We start from the raw sequence: 17,488 nt of genomic DNA on the forward strand, positions 1-17,488 counted from the left end.
CTTCACCAGAGAAGGATCGAAGTCCTAAAACTAAGACTCGACCTCAAAAAGAAAGACCGAGCTCGAGCAGGGCACTGTTCATACCCTCCTTCCGAGCTATCTGACCCGGGATGTTTAGTGACAAGGTGACCGACCTCTTCAGAACAGGCTATCCGACCTCTTCTCAAAGAGCTCGGCCAGATTACCAAGAAAGCCCAAATAAAGGGCCCAAATAGAGGAACACGACCCAAATCCAAAGGCAGCCCAAGCCTATAGAGATAAGGGCGGTTCCCTAGAAGATAAGCTGTCCTTGCCCAAAGATAAGATAAGATAAGACAACTAACTTATCTTATCTAAAAAGGTCACTCCACACCTCTATAAATACACTGGAGCACCCAGGTATAACTCATATTATGATTCTACAAAAAACCTGTTTAAATACCCTTGCTAACTTAAGCATCAGAGTCCCTTGCAAGTACCACCACCCTCCGGTGACAAAAGATCAGCAGCATTGGCAGTCCAACACGCCAGACACGTCATCTCCGACCAGCATAGAAGATCTCAACCGAGATCGACCTACAGTTTCAGGTAATCCTCGGAACGCCTGGTATATGGCGGAACTCATATTCCTCAAGCTGTCCGAGCTGTTCCTTAGTTTTGTCCAAGTACTTTTTCATAGTGGGATCCTTGACTTGATAGCTCCCCGTTATTTGTGAGGTGATTACCTGTGAGTCACTGAAGATGACAAGCTCTTGAGCTCCAACCTCTTTAGCCAGCTTCAAACTAGCTAGTAGTGCCTCATATTCAGCTTAGTTGTTTGAGGCAGGGAACCCGAATTTGAGAGAAAGTTCAATTTGGGTTCCCTGATTGCTTTCTATTATCACACCTGTCCCACTCCCGGTTTTATTTGATGAGCCATCCACATAGAGATTCCAATTTGTAGGGATTTCCAAGGTGTCGGTGTATTCCGCAATAAAGTCAGCCAGATACTGTGATTTCATGGCTGTCCGTGCTTCACACTGTAGGATTCTTCCTGCCAAATCTGTTTTTTGTAGAATGCCTTTTATGGGCTGGTTGGTCCAAACTTTGATGGTATGAGCTTGGAAGTATGGACGGAGTCTTCGCGACGTTAATATGAGAGCGTATACGAATTTTTCTATCTTTTGATAGTTCAGCTCAGACCCTTGTAGTGCTTTGCTGATGAAGTATATAGGTTTTTGTCCACTTTCGTCCTCTTTTACTAGTGTTGAGGCTACTGCCTGACTTCCTACTGCAAGGTATAAAATGAGTGCTTCTGCTTTCTGTGGTCGGGTAAGAATGGGTGGTTGCCCTAGGAATCTTTTGAAATCCTGGAAAGCTTACTCGCACTCTGGTGTCCATTCGAACTTCTTCCTTTTCCTTAGTGTGGCGTAGAAGGGGAGAGATCTTATGGCTACTTCGGCTAGAAATCTGGATAAGGCGACTATTCGCCCGTTGAGCTGTTGCACCTCTTTGACACAAGTCGGACTTTTCATGTCGAGTGTGGCCCAGCACTTGTCCGGGATTGCTTCTATTCCTCTTTGTGTGAGCATGAAACCCAAGAATTTGCCAGCTTCTACTGTGAAGGTGCATTTTGCAGGGTTAAGTCGCATGCCATGTTTTCTCATGGTGTCAAGCACTTGGGCGAGATCAGACAGTAGAGATTCATCGCTTTGTGTCTTTACTAACATGTCGTCTACGCATACCTCCATTAGTTTTTCGATGTGCTCTGCGAACACTTTATTCATTAGCCTTTGGTAGGTAGCTCCTGCATTTTTGAGTCCAAACAGCATGACAACGTAGCAGTAGTTTGCCTTTGGAGTTAAGAATGAGGTTTTTTCTTGATTAGGCGGATACATTGGGATTTGATTGTATCCTGAATAGGCGTCCATAAATGAGAGGAACTTGTATCCGGAGGAGGCGTCCACCAGAGAGTCGATACTTGGGAGTGGATAGGGATCTTTTGGGCAAGCTTTGCTCAAGTCGGTGTAATCAGTGCACATCCGCCACTTCCCATTTGGTTTTTTCACCAAGACGACATTGGCTAGCCATAATGGGTATTTGACTTCTCTTATGAATCCTGCCTCCAGTAGAGCTTGTACCTGTTTTTCAACGGCTTGGGATCTTTCTGGTCTGAGCTTTCAACATCTATGTTGTACTGGCCGAGACCATGGATATACTGCCAGCTTGTGGCATATTAGCTTGGGGTCTATGCCCGGCATGTCCGCGGCTTTCCATGCGAAGAGGTCGACATTATCTTTTAGGAACTGTATAAGGGATTTCTTTATGTCTCCTTTAAGGGTTGTACTAATATTGGTTGTTTTGTTTGGGACATCTCTAATCTGGACTTTTTCTATCTTGCATCCTGGTTATGGATCGAATTCTTCTCGACCTCGAACTCCTCTAAGGTTCAGACTTTCGTTGTAACAGCGGTGGGCCGTCTTCTGGTCTCCTTTTACTGTAGCGATCCTTTCTGTAGTTGGAAACTTCATGTATAGATGCAGAGTCGAGACTACTGCCCTGAGCTGATTTAGCATTCTCCGAACTATAAAGGCGTTGTAGGCTGAGCTTACATCAATCACGATGTAGTCTATGTTGAGGGTCCTTGACTGGTTCCCTTTTTCAAAGGTTGTGTGTAGCGAGATATATCCAAATGGTTCGATTGGTGTGTCTCCTAGACCAAATAAGCTGTTTGGATATGCTCTGAGCTCTTTTTCTTCTTGGCCAAGCTTATCGAAGGCTGTTTTGACCAAGATGTCGGCCGAGCTTCCTTGGTCCACTAGTGTTTGGTGGACGTTGGCGTTGGCCACTACGATAGTAATTTTCCATGGGATCGTCATGTCCTGAGATGACGTCAGCTGCGTCCTCTTTAGTAAAGGTGATAGTAGGGAGGTCGGGTGCCTCTTCTCCTCCCTCGATATGGTATACTTCTTTGAGGTGTCTTTTGCGAGATGATTTGGAGATTCCTCCTCCCGCGAATCCTCCATGTATCATGTGAACATGCCTCTCCGGAGTACGAGGTGGTTGCTCTATTCGGCCGACCTCTTCATCTCTTCTTCTCTTTCTGGGCTCATCTGCCCTACTGGCTAGGTACCAATCTAGTCTCCCTTCTCTTACTAACTTCTTAATGACATTCTTCAAGTCGAAGCACTCGTTGGTGGGATGTCCATAGATTCGATGGTATTCGCAATATTCCGTCCGATTTCCTCCTCCCTTTTTGCTTTTAAGTGGGCGGAGTGGTGGAATCTTCTCCGTGTGGAATACTTCTCTGTAAACATCCAAAAGAGACACCCGGAGAGGGGTGTAATTGTGGTATTTTTTAATCTTCTCTCCATGCGGATCACCTTTTTTCTTGGGATTTTTGTCTTTATCTTAGGAGGAGTTAGAGAATCCGGATTTTGGGGTTTTTCCTAGTCGAGAATTTTCCTCCATGTTGATGTATTTTTCTGCTCGTTCTTGTACTTCGTTCAGAGATGTGGGATGTTTCTTTGATATGGATTGACTAAAAGGTCCCTCACGTAGGCCTTTGATGAGACCCAAAATGGCTACTTCGGTTGGCAGGCTCTGAATGTCCAGACTTGCTTTGTTGAATCTTTCCATGAAGCTATGAAGACTTTCCCGATCTCCTTGCTTGATCCCTAGTAGACTTGGGGCGTGTTTAGTTTTGTCCTTCTATATGAGGAATCTGAGTAGAAACTTTTTGGTTAAGTCATCGAAGCTTGAGATGGACCTGGGGGGCAGATTGTTGAAACATTTAATTGTTGGACCTTGCAGGATTTATCCTCGTTACTAGATCAAGTAATTCTGGTTTTGAGATCAGCTTCGAGCTTTTGGAGCTAGTCTTCTAATTCGCGGCGTCGCCTAACTTCCCTTCGTAGGTCTTTCTCGACTTCCCGCTGATATTCGACCTATTTTTTTAGTTGTTTTAGGCGATCCTGAAGTGCTTCCATGGGTCCCGTGCTTGGGGAGTCTTTGTCTTTGTTAGGTTGAGACATATCGTCTAGTGTAACCTCCACGTTCTTATGTGGTATTTTGTTCTCCATATTAGAGTAGTGGTCATTGTCCAAGTTGTCCGCCATGATGGTGTGATGACTTCCAGGTCCCCGGCAACGGGGCCAATGATTCGAGGGTTACCTGAAACTATAGGTCGATCACCTCGGAGCGCAAGCACTCGCCAAAAAAGTACTTTGGGCAGGATTCTATTGGCCAACTCTACAAAAAGAAGCCACAGAATTTGCAAGGACATGTTCGCCATGTCAAAATCATGCCAACTTCCACACCGCTCCGCCAGAGGAACTCATCAGCGTAACCTCACCTTAGCCATTCGCAAAATGGGGACTCGATCTCCTCGGACCTTTTCCTCAAGGATCAGGACAAGTTAAATTCCTCGTAGTAGGAATAGACTACTTCACAAAATGGATCGAGGCAGAACCCCTAGCCAATGCCACAGCTCAAAGAAGTCGGAAATTCCTATATAGAAACATCGTCACAAGGTTCGGAGTTCCATACTCCATCACTACAGACAATGGTACCCAGTTCACAGACGCAGGCTTCAGAAAACTAGCGGCCGACCTGAATATAAAACAACAATTCACCTCTGTTGAGCACCCCCAAGCCAATGGGCAAGCTGAAGCTGCTAACAAAGTTATATTAGCAGGGTTGAAACGGAGATTATAGGATGCAAAGGGAGCCTTGGCTGAAGAGCTCCCACAAGTCCTATGGGCATCTCGAACGACTCCACATTCCACGACAAATGAGTCACCTTTCCGATTAGCCTACGGAATGGAGGCAATGATCCCAGTGGAGGTCAAAGAAGGATCACCCAGAGTAATCCATTTTAGCGAAAAAGCTAACTCCCAACTTCAAAGGGAAGAGATCGACTTACTTCCAGAAATCCGAGAAGAGGCTCGGATAAGGGAAGAGGCGCTGAAACAACGAATAGCCTCCAGATACAACCGAAAAGTAATACAGCGGGCCTTTGCTGAAAATGACCTCATCCTAATCCGAAACGATATATGAACAACTCGACCTGGAGAAGGAAAGCCGGTAGCAAACTGGAAAGGACCCTTCCGAGTCATAGAAGTACTGGGAAAGGGTTACTACAGGCTTTCCGAACTCGACGGGTGAGAGCTTCCTAGATCATGGCACGCTTGCAACCTAAGAAGGTACTATAGCTAGGGATGATAAAAGATCTTGGACAAGGCACACTCTTTTTCCTGAAAAAGGATTTTTAACGAGGTGCCCCGCCAAGACCTACAAATCACCCGACTTAGGAAATCAACTCCTTATGTATATTTGCATTTTCTTTTAATAAAATCCAGATTCTCTACAAACGCTCAAGTCGTGATATTCTGAAAACATTCATCGCCAGATTGTAAAGCTACAGATCGACAGAAAGTGAAAACCAAATTCACTGCGCGATCACGATAAAAACGAGGGCTAAAAACCCAAAGTCTACAAAATCGGCAAAGATGAAAATAGAATAATGCAAGATGTTATAGAAAGTGATCCATAGAAAGGACCTGATGAGGACCTAATAAAATGGATTGCTATAAAATAACTTAAAAAGACTGGCCGGCACAAAAAGTCAGACCAGCCACAACAACCCATGTTATAAGTAAAGCCCTGGAAAGAGGTATGGCCAACCCTATAAAAGAGGATTACTATAACTTTGAAGAGTCCGACATGTCGGCCCGGAAAGATAAAGTTACAAAAGATAAATCCCTAAAAGAGACCTGAATAAGGTCCAAGAAAGAGAATTATCAAGTAACTCGACAGGGCTCGACGTGACAAAGTCGGCCGGAAAGATAAAGTTACAAAAGATAAATCCCTGAAAGAGACCTGAATAAGGTCCAAGAAAGAGGATTATCAAGTAACTCGACAGGGCCCGACGTGACAAAGTTGGCCCGGAAAGATAAAGTTACAAAAGATAAATCCCTGAAAGAGACCTAAACAAGGTCCAAGAAAGAGGATTATCAAGTAACTCGACAAAGCCCAACATGATGAAGTCGGTCCAAGATACAAAGATACAAAGGTAATCCCTGAAAGAGCCCTGAACAAAGTCCAAGAAAGAGGATTACCGAGTAATTTGACAGGAACCGACACGATGAAGCTACCCTTGGAAGAGACCTAAAGTAAGGTCCAAAAAGGAAGGGCTACAAACAAACAAAAACCAAGTTAAAAAATCGGCAATCTCAGTATTACGATAAAAAAAATTTAAGATTGATGAGAGCAAGCGTCAGGCCAAAGAATCAAGTTGATCATGTCAGACAAAAACCTACGAAGGTGGCAAGACCAGTGCAAAACAGACAGGATATAAAAACTACTAAGTTATGATAGTAGCAAGCTTCAGAGGCCACCCAAATCAGCCCACGAAGCTCGAAAGTTACTTTGTTTTTCAAAACAAAGTTGCTAAACAAGCAACAGAAGTATCAACAGTCAACAAAACACCATTTACAAAATAAAAGAGTTCAAAGCCCACAGGCCGGGCTATACACAAATTCATCAGAAATAATCAAAGAGAGTCCAAAGGTTTCCAAGTAGCAGCATCCCGGGGTGAAGGAGGACGAGTCTAAAGAGGCACTGCATCTGCTGTCCCATCATCCCGGTTCAGGATCTGGACATCAGGATCAGACTCAGGCTGAACGATTTCAGCTGCCTGAGAAGAAGAGGACGGCACAACAGAGACTTTGGTAGAAGGAACAGAAGGAGGCTCAACATCATCATCAGGGTCCTCGGGAACGATTTTGCCATCCTTCACAACATTATCCAAGCTAAATAAGGCAAGGTTAGCCTCCGGGGCAATAACCCGAACCTATTCCTTCAGGTTCTCATATGCAGCAGTTACGGTGCTCACAAGATGACCCTGGAGCTCAGAATAATCAACCCGAACCGACTCTAGCTCCTCCCGAAGATGCATCACTTCTCGGTAGGACGTGGCATGGCTCTCTTTGTGCTTCAAAGCCACATCCTCAGCCAATTGCACAGAGGCCGTCAAGGCAAGAGAGCTGGCCTTCTCCCCTTCTAACTCATTCTTCAGTTTAGTCACCTTCGCTTCAAACTCCTCCTTGAGACCCTTCATCTGATCAAATTCTCGCTTAGCTTCCTCCATAAAAGCTTTGGTAGCATGCAGAGTAGATTTTGGGCAGTGCGATACAAAGCAGCTCCCATATGAGCCATCTTGACACTACTCTGAGTTATAAAATCCAAGTGATGAAGGAGAGATACATCATCCATTGAAAGAGCACCATAATGTGCGATCTGCTAGTCCACAAAACCAATAGGATCAAAATCTGAGGCATCTAGATTGAAAGGTTCAACAGTTCAAGGTCTTTTTGGAGGAGGGGCGGCCGAAGAAGAAACCACAGCAGCAGTAGAAGATTGAGGGGGATCCACTAAACGGACCCGAGGTGTAGGGATCATTCTCCTCGGGCCAGGAGAGCTCGGCACGGATGGCTTCAAAGGAGGTTGGGAAATTCCTTCCCCATCAGCCCGGGCTGAGATGTTTTGAGCCACAGTAGCTTTCTTCGCCTTCTTGAAGGCCTTCATTGCATCATTATTCTTGGCCATCTCTGCAAAATGAAAAACAACAATTTATCACGCTAGGAAGAAAACAGGAGAAAAACAAGATAACAAGATATATTAAGGCAGTACCCAAAGCAGTTCGAATAAGGGACGGATCTCCCAAAGACTTTTTAGTATCCAAGTGAGGAGGTTCTCCCCAAATATCCTCCAAAACACTCACAAAGGACTGCTCGACCTCGCTCAACATCTCCCAAGTATATCGGGATACCACTACGTTCCTCTACCACTCTAAGGGAAAGCAGGGCTCATTATTTTCATCCAGAAAGAAAGGTCGGGCTCCTTCAACAGCCCGGACCTTAAAGAAGTAGTTCTTAAAATCCCGGAAAGATTCGTCATACATGGAAAAAACCTTGTGCCCTTGGGCAGACCTAAAAGAAATCCAAGAAGCTTTCTTCTTGGTAGTCTCAGGTTTGGTCAACACAAAAAGATACAGAAAAAGAGTTTGAGAAGGCGTAACACCAAATTCTTGACAAACAAGCTGAAAAATCTTGATGAAGCCCCATGAATTCGGATGGAGCTGTGACGGGGCTACGCTACAAGACCATAACAGGTCAGTTTCAAAAGAAGTAAAAGGAAAGGTGATGTTCAGTTGGCTAAAAAAGAAGTCAAAAGCATAGAAGAAGGGACGCTCCCCCTGGATCAGGACTAGAAAGCAAACTCTATCACCAGAATCAGGTGCTACCAACTCATAATTGCCCTCCTTATCCGCACTGCTACAGACACGATGATGCTTTCTAAGCGTTGCACAAAATTCTGAATCGACTAAAGAAACACACAGCAAGACAAGAGAGTCCAGCCAATCGGACATCCCTTCGGGAACCTCAGAAGACGCCTCGACAATATTTTTTCGGGAAGACATGGCCAACTAATCCTACAAAGCAAGAAAAAGATTAGGTTACTAAAAAGGTCAAGACATCCCAGACGAAATCAAAACAACTCGGACAGCACATTCCAACGCAGTACAGCAGATAAAAAGGAAAACCCCAGGACACAACCCAAGGTCCAGGGGCATCCTTTGGAGGAAATCAGGGAATAAAGATTCAGGAAAATCTACAAGAATAATGTCTCAACAGAGACCCTTTCCAAGAACAACAAATGCGAAGAAGATTAAATAAGTCGCCAAAAGAAAAGGCTACAACAGTTCAGAAATCAGCAGTAGCATACAAAGCCCTAAAGAAAATACACTCAGAAGCATATGTAAGGTCAAAAGGGAAAAAGCATGCATCACAGTAACAAACTATGCGCGATAAAAATTCAAGCTTTCCAACATGCACTCAGTCAAAATCAAAGCTTCAAAATCAAACACAACATAGCAGAAGTAAACGGTGAAGGGAAAGCAAAACCAACCTAAGAAAGGAGAAGAATACGCAAGAGGGTTGACGACGAGGAGGCTAGAAATCACCGTCGAAAGCACTTACGATCACCGAACAAACATTGCAAGAAAAAACACCAAGAAACGTAAGTTTTCAAAAGAAAACAGAAGGAGAGGAGAAAAAGGGAAGTCACAGCAAAAGCAAGAGAGGAGAAAAGCATTTTTTGAGAGTAAACTTCAAAATAAAAGCCAAGAGAAATGGAGCACCAAAAACCAATTAATGGGGCATTAAAAACCCTCGCACATTCCCAAGGCCAGGACGCTAATCCAAAAGCGCGCATTTTCAAAGGAAGCGAAACGTTCTACATTCAAAAAGGAAACCTTACAAAGACAAAAGCAACGAAATGCTCGAGTTCAGCTTCATCCGAGAAGGATGAAAAGTCTTAAAACTAAAGACTCGACCTCAAAAGGGAAGACCAAGCTCGAGAAGGGGCACTGTTCATACGCTGGGTCGAGCTATCCGACCCGGGATGTTCTACAGGCAAAGCGACCGACCTCTTCAGGTCAGGATGACCGACTTCTTCTCAAAGAGCTCAGCAAAATCACAGGAAAGCCTAATAAAGGGCCCAAATAGAGGAACACGACCCTAATCCAAAGGCAGCCCAAGCCTATAGAGATAAGGGCGGTTCCCATGAAAGATATAGATAAAGATAAAGATAAGATAACTAACTTATCTTATCCGCAAGGGTCACTCTACACCATTATAAATACACTGGAGCACCCAGGTATAACTCATACTCTGATTCTACTCAATACCTGCTTAATACCCTTGCTAACTTAAGCATCGGAGTCCCTTGCAGGTACCTCCACCCTCCGGGGACGAAGGATCAGCATCATCACCAAGTCGGACACAACTCCCCCGACCAGCACAGAAGATCTCGTCCGAGATCCACCTACAGTTTCAGGTAACCCTCGGAACAAAGGGCGACTAGATCGGTATTTAGCCAATAAAGCGAATGAACCAAGAAAAAGAAGAAGGGCCAAAGAGGTTGAAGGTCCACCTCACGCCGAAGAGGTCGAACGAGTTGAAGGTCCACCTCACGCCGAAGAGGTCGGACGAGTTGAAGGTCCACCTCATACCAAAGTGGTCGGACAAGTAGAACATCCACCTCGCACCAAAGAGGTCGGACGAGTTGAAGGTCCACCTTACACCAAAGAGGTCGGACAAGTTGAAGGTCCACCTCACACCAAAGAGGTCAGACAAGTTAAACGTCCACCTCACACCGAAGAGGTCGGATGAGTTGAAGGTCTACCTCACACCGAAGAGGTCAGACGAGTTGAAGGTCCACCTCACACCAAAGAGGTCGGACAAGTCGAAGGTCTACCTCACACCAAAGAGGTCGGACGAGTTAAAGGTCCACCTCACACCAAAGAGGTTGGACGAGTTGAAGGTACACCTCACACCAATGAGGTCGGACGAGTTGAACGTCCACACACCAAAGAAGTCGGACGAGTTGAACGTCTCATACCAAAGAGGTCAGACAAGTTGAATGACCACCTCACACCCCTAAGAGACATGTTCATGGAGGATTCGTAGGAGGAGGGATCTCTAAATCATCCACGAAAGACACCTCAAAGAGGTATATTAAGGAAGAGAGTGAGGTTTGAAAAGGACAACGGAGGGTGAACAAGCCTTCCGAGATTTCAAAAATACTTGGGGCAACCACCCATTCTTACCAGACCACGGGAAAGTGAAGAACTCATATTATACCTTGTAGTGGAAAGTCAGGCAATAGCCTCAGCACTAGTCAGAGAAGACGAAAGTGGGCAACAACCCGTCTACTTCATCAGCAAAGCTCTACAAGGGGCCGAACTAAACTATCAAAAGATAGAAAAGTTTGCCTACGCCCTCATACTCACCTCTCGACGACTCCACCCATACTTTCAAGATCACACTATTAGAGTTCGGACCAACCAGCCCATAAAAGGCATCCTACAGAAAATAGACTTAGCTGGAAGAATCCTACAGTGGGCAGTCGAATTATCCGAATGCAATCTTCAATATGAAGCTCGGACAACCATCAAATCACAAGTATCTGACCGACTTCATTACAGAGTACACTGACACCCGAGAACTCCCACAAAATAGAATCTCTACATGGACGACTCTTCAAACAAAACTGGGAGTGGTGTAGGTGTAATTATAGAAAGCGATTAGGAAACCCAAATCAAGCTAAGCAACCAAGCTAAGAATCCCACCATGAAAAAATACCTCGGGTAATTCGGGGGACCCTGGACAAAACCACAAAACAGCTCGGACAATTCGGGGGACCCTGGACAAAACTAGAAAACAGCTCGGACAATTCGAGGGATATGAGGTCCGACATATGAAACAGAATGCCTGAGCAGATGCACTTTCAAAACCAAGTCAGCACCAACAACTCGGACAATTCGGGGGATATGAGGTCAACTATTCCTACAGTAAGAAAAAGAGAAATGGGGTTACTACCAAACAACTCGGGCAAATAAGGAAACAACTCGTACTATAACAGCAAAACATCAAGTGTCAGATACAGCAGTAAAAGGGAAACCCCAGGACTCACACGAAAGTCCAGTTCCGTCATACCTCATGTCCGTTGGTTTGTCAAAGTGCTTTGACAACCGGACCTCGAGGATGGAACGATGGAATGGGGTGGTGCCCATGATGACAGGTTGTCCTGTTCTCCTTGGCCTCTCTTCTCCGGTTTCGCGGTCCTGCCTCATGATGCCCGCCCGCTTACCTCGGGCGTAAATGATTGTGTCGTTTCGCCTCTTAGGGCGTTCTTGGTCCTCCTAGCTACTTCCCGATTCCGACCTCGAGACGGGCGTATGTCGGGAGCGACTACTCCGGCGGGAGTTGATGAGAGAAACTTTTGCGTGGTCTAGAAAATTGCGGATAAATCCTCGTTGCAAGTATAGTTTCTAAACCTTCAAAAGTCCTTTCATATAAACGTTTTGGTTGTCACAAGTAACAAACCCCTTTAAAAATTGTTAACCGAGTATTTAAACCTCGGGTCATCTTCTCAAGGAACTGCATGGAAGTATGTTCTTATTATTGGTTATAAAGGTTGTAATCGGGGTTTAGAAGGTGAGAAGCAAGTGATTTAAATGACAAGTGAAGTAAATGGCAATTAAAAATAGATAAATAACTGTAAAACAACTTTTGGCAAGATAAGGGAATTTAGAGGTCCAACTTGGTTATCTCTCTCAACTATAATAAAAGTTGAGTCTAAACTCCACTTGGTCAACCTTTACCAGGGCAAAGGAAAGTCAAGGAACTAATTAAATTGACCTTTGAATCCTAATTATTTCCTAAGAAAAGGTTGGGATTATTTAGGTTCATCTCAATTAGCAAGATAACGATTATTAATTACGTTGAGTTCAACAACTGTTGAGTTACTAAATTCTAAATCAGAACTAAAAGGGGGAAAAGTAAAATTGCTGGAATAATAAAAATATCTTCAAATCGTGAACAATGACAATCATAAATTAACAAGGGCAATAATAAACTGAAAGTGCCTCAATACCATTAATTCAAATAATTATCTGTAACATGGAATAATTCATAAATTAAATTATAAAAGTAAATGATCAATTCAAATGCTGGAATAAATAATTATAGAACTAAAATAAAAGAACATTTAAAAACCTGGATCCAGAGTTACTCTTGAAACAAGAAGAAATCCTAAATCCTAAAAGAGAGAGAGAACCTCTCTCCAAACTAGATCTAAATTATTGAAAACTAAAATTATGCGTGTCCTCTCAAATTTGATGCATTCCCTCACTTCATAACTGATGAGCGGATAATTTATACGCTTTTTGGCATTATTTTTAGGTAGTTTTTAGTAAGTTCAAGCTACTTTTAGGGATGTTTTCATTAATTTTTATGTTAAATTCACATTTCTGGACTTTATTATGAGTTTGTGTGTTTTTCTGTGATTTCAGGTAATTTCTGGCTGAAATTGAGGGACTTGAGCAAAACTCTGAAAAAGGCTGACAAAAAGGACTGCTGATGCTGTTGGAATCTGACCTCCCTGCACTCGAAATAGATTTTCTGGAGCTATAGAACTCCACATGGCGCGTTCTCAACGGCGTTGGAAAGTAGACATCCAGAGCTTTCCAGCAATATATAATAGTCCATACTTTATTCAGTAATTGACAACGTAAATTGGCGTTGAACGCCAAGTACATGTTGCTGTCTAGAGTTAAACGCCAGAAACACGTCATGATCCGGAGTTGAACGCCCAAAACATGTCATAACTTGGAGTTCAACTCCAATAAAAGCCTCAACTCGTGGATAGATCAAGCTCAGCCCAAACACACACCAAGTGGGCCCCAAAAGTGGATTTATGCATCAATTACTTACTCATGTAAACCCTAGGAGCTAGTTTATTATAAATAGAACTTTTTACTATCATAATCTCATCCTGGATTGTAATTTGAATCCTGTGATCATATTTTGGGGGCTGGCCATTCGGCCATGCCTGAACCTTTCACTTATGTATTTTCAACGGTGGAGTTTCTGCACACCATAGATTAAGGGTCTGGAGCTCTGCTGTACCTCAAGTTTCAATACAATTACTATTACTTTTTATTCAATTCTCTTTTATTCTTATTCCAAGATACACGTTGCACTTCAACTTGATGAATGTGATGATCTGTGACACTCATCATCATTCTCACCTATGAACGCGCGTGATTGACAATCACTTCCGTTCTATTCTAGGCCGGGCGCATATCTCTTAGATTCCCCAACAGAATCCTCGTGGTATAAGCTAGATAGATGGAGGCATTCATGGGGATCCGGAAAGTCTAACCTTGACTGTGGTATTCCGAGTAGGATTCCGGAATTGAATGACTGTGACGAGCTTCAAACTCCTGAAGGCTGGGCGTGATGACAAACGCAAAAGAATCAATGGATTCTATTCCAACCTGATTGAGAACCGACAGATGATTAGCCGTGCTGTGACAGAGCATTTGAAACATTTTCACTGACAGGATGGGATGTAGCCATCAGCAAGGGTGATGCCTCTAGACGATTAGCCGTGCAGTGACAGCGCATAGGACCATTTTTCCAAGAGGATTGAAAGTAGCCATTGATGATGGTGATGCCCTACATACAGCTTGCCATGGAAAGGAGTAAGAAGGATTGGATGAAAGCAAGGAGAAAGTAGAGATTCAAGAGGAGCACAGCATCTCCATACGCCTATCTGAAATTCCCACTATTAATTTACATAAGTATTTCTATCCCTTTTTATTTTCTATTTATTATTAATTATTCGAAAATCCATAAACCAATTTAATCTGCCTAACTGAGATTTACAAGGTGGCCATAGCTTGCTTCATACCAACAATCTCTGTGGGATCGACCCTTACTCACATAAGGTTTATTACTTGGACGACCCAGTACACTTGCTGGTTAATTGTGCGGAGTTGTGAATTGAATTTTAGACACCGTGATATTGAGCACCAAGTTTTTGGAGCCATTACCGGGGATTGTTTCGAGTTAGAAAAGAATGAATCACAATTTCGTCCACCAAGTTTTTGGCGCCGTTGCCGGGGATTGTTCGAGTATGGACAACTGACGGTTCATCTTGTTGCTCAGATTAGGTAATTTTCTTTTTAAAAATCTTTTTCAAAAATTTTTCTTTTCTTTTTCGTTTTTCCAAAAATATTTTCAAAAAAAAAATAAAAATACAAAAAAATTCATAAAATCATAAAAATAAAAAATATTTTGTGTTTCTTGTTTGAGTCTTGAGTCAACTTTTAAGTTTGGTGTCAATTGCATGCTTTAAAAATTTTTTGCATTTTTCGAAAATTCATGCATTCATGGTGTTCTTCATGATCTTCAAGTTGTTCTTGATAAGTCTTCTTGTTTGATCTTGATGTTTTCTTGTTTTGTGTTGTTTGTTGTTTTTCATATGCATTTTTTGTTTGTTAGAATCCATGCATTAAAGATTTCTAAGTTTGGTGTCTTGTATATTTTCTTTGCATCAAATTTTTTTTTTCAAAAATATGTTCTTGATGTTCATCATGATCATTCAAAGTGTTCTTGGCGTTCATCTTGACATTCATAGTGTTCTTGCATGCATTAAGTGTTTTGATCCAAAATTTTCATGTTTTGGGTCATGTTTGTGTTTTTCTCTCTCATAATTAAAATATTCAAAAATCAAAAAAATATCTTTTCCTTATTTTTCTCAAAATTTTCGAAATTTTGGGTTGACTTAGTCAAAAATCTTCAAAATTAGTTATTTCTTACAAGTCAAGTCAAAATTTCAATTTTAAAAAAAATCTTATTTTTTTAAAAATCTTTTTCAAAAATCATATCTTTTTCATTTTTTTTATCATTTTCGAAAATTTCAAAAATATTTTTCAAATTATTTTCAAAATCTTTTTCTTATATTTATATCAAATTTTCGAAAATATGCTAACAATTAATGTGATTGATTCAAAAATTTGAAGTTTGTTACTTTCTTGTTAAGAAAGGTTCAATCTTTAAATTCTAGAATCTTATCTTGTAGTTTCTTGTTAGTTAAGTCATTTTAAAAATTAAATCTTTTTCAAAATATCTTTTTATTAAAATTTTTATCTTATCTTTTTATCTTATCCTTCTCAAAATTTTATCTTTTTCAAAATTTGATTTCAAAATATCTTATCTAACTTCTTATCTTCTTATCTTTTTCAAATTTGATTTTAATATATTTTTCAACTAACTATTTGACTTTTTGTTTGTTTCTTATCTTTTTCAAAACCACCTAACTACTTTTCCCTCTTCAATTTTCGAAAATATCTCATCCCTTTTTCAAAAATTCTTTTTAATTAACTAATTGTTTCATGTTTTAATTTTAATTACATCTTATCTCTAATTTTTGAAAATACCAACCCCTTTTTCAAAATTATTTTCAAAATTTCCTTCTCTTTTCTTCTTCTATTTTATTATTTATTTACTAACACTTCTCTTCACCTCTCTTCATCTAAAAATCCGAACCATTCTTCTACATTCTTCTCCCCTTTCTTTTTCTACTAACATAAAGGAATCTCTATACTGTGACATAGAGGATTCCTCTTCTTTTCTTGTTTTCTTTTCTTTCATATGAGCAGGAACAGGAAAAAAGGCACTCTTGTTGAAATTGATCCTGAACCTGAAAGGACTCTGAAAAGGAAACTAAGAGAAACTAAATTACAACAATCCAGAAACAACCTTTCAGAAATTTTCGAACAAGAGAAGGAGATGGCAGCTGAACCCAATAATAATAATGCAAGGAGAATGCTTGGTGATTTCACAAAACCAACGTCCAAGTTTGATGGAAGAAGCATCTCCATTCCTGCCATTGGAGCCAATAATTTTGACCTTAAACCTCAACTAGTTGCCTTAATGCAACAAAACTGCAAGTTTTATGGACTTCCATCTGAAGATCCTTATCAGTTTTTAACTGAGTTCTTGCAGATTTGTGAGACTGTAAAGACGAATGGAGTTGATCCTGAAGTCTACAGACTCATGCTTTTCCCTTTTGCTGTAAGAGACAAAGCTAGAATATGGTTGGATTCACAACCTAAGGATAGCCTGGACTCTTGGGATAAGCTGGTCACAGCCTTCTTGGATAAATTCTTTCCTCCTAAAAAGCTGAGCAAGCTGAGAGTGGATGTTCAAACCTTCAAACAAAAAGATGGTGAATCCTTCTATGAAGCTTGGGAAAGATACAAGCAGCTGACCAAAAGATGTCCATCTGACATGTTTTCAGAATGGACCATATTAGATATATTCTATTATGGTCTATCTGAATTTTCGAAAATGTCATTGGACCATTCTGCAGGTGGATCTATTCACCTAAAGAAAACGCCTGAAGAGGCTCAAGAACTCATTGACATGGTTGCAAACAACCAATTCATGTACACTTCTGAGAGGAATTCCGTGAATAATGGAATACCTTAGAAGAAAGGAGTTCTTGAAATTGATACTCTGAATGCCATATTGGCTCAGAACAAAGTGTTGAGTCAACAGGTCAACATGATCTCTCAAAATCTGAATGGATGGCAACATGCATCCAACAGTACTAAAGAGGCAGCTTCTGAAGAAGCTTATGATCCTGAGAACTCTGCCATGGCAGAGGTTAATTACATGGGTGAACCTTATGGAAACACCTATAACTCATCATGGAGAAATCATCCAAATTTCTCATGGAAGGATCAACAAAAGCCTCAACAAGGCTTTAACAATGGTGGACGCAACAGGCTGAGCAATAGCAAGCCTTTTCCATCATCTTCTCAGCAACAGACAGAGAATTCTGAACAAAACACTTCTAATTTAGCCAATCTAGTCTCTGATCTGTCAAAGGCCACTTTCAGTTTCATGAGTGAAACAAGATCCTCCTTTAGAAATCTGGAGGCACAAGTGGGCCAGCTGAGTAAGAAAGTCATTGAAACTCCTCCCAGTATTCTCCCAAGCAATACAGAAGAGAATCCAAAAGGAGAGTGCAAGGCCATTGATATAATCAATATGGCCGAATGCACAAGGGAGGAGGAGGACGAAAATCCTAGTGAGGAAGACCTCCTGGG

At 41.7% G+C, this 17,488-nt stretch overlaps 1 non-coding gene across 1 annotated transcript; it reads right to left on the reverse strand.

Annotated features, from left to right (window-relative positions):
* Window positions 1–16,562: 16,562 nt before the first annotated feature.
* On the reverse strand, window positions 16,563–16,666 carry LOC130938162 (small nucleolar RNA R71). The gene has a single exon (XR_009069338.1). It is a non-coding gene; the product is annotated as a small nucleolar RNA R71 (small nucleolar RNA).
* Between the last annotated feature and the right edge of the window lie 822 nt (window positions 16,667–17,488).

This window comes from Arachis stenosperma, chromosome 6 (assembly GCF_014773155.1).
Source record: "Arachis stenosperma cultivar V10309 chromosome 6, arast.V10309.gnm1.PFL2, whole genome shotgun sequence".
Classification (NCBI taxonomy): domain Eukaryota; kingdom Viridiplantae; phylum Streptophyta; class Magnoliopsida; order Fabales; family Fabaceae; genus Arachis; species Arachis stenosperma.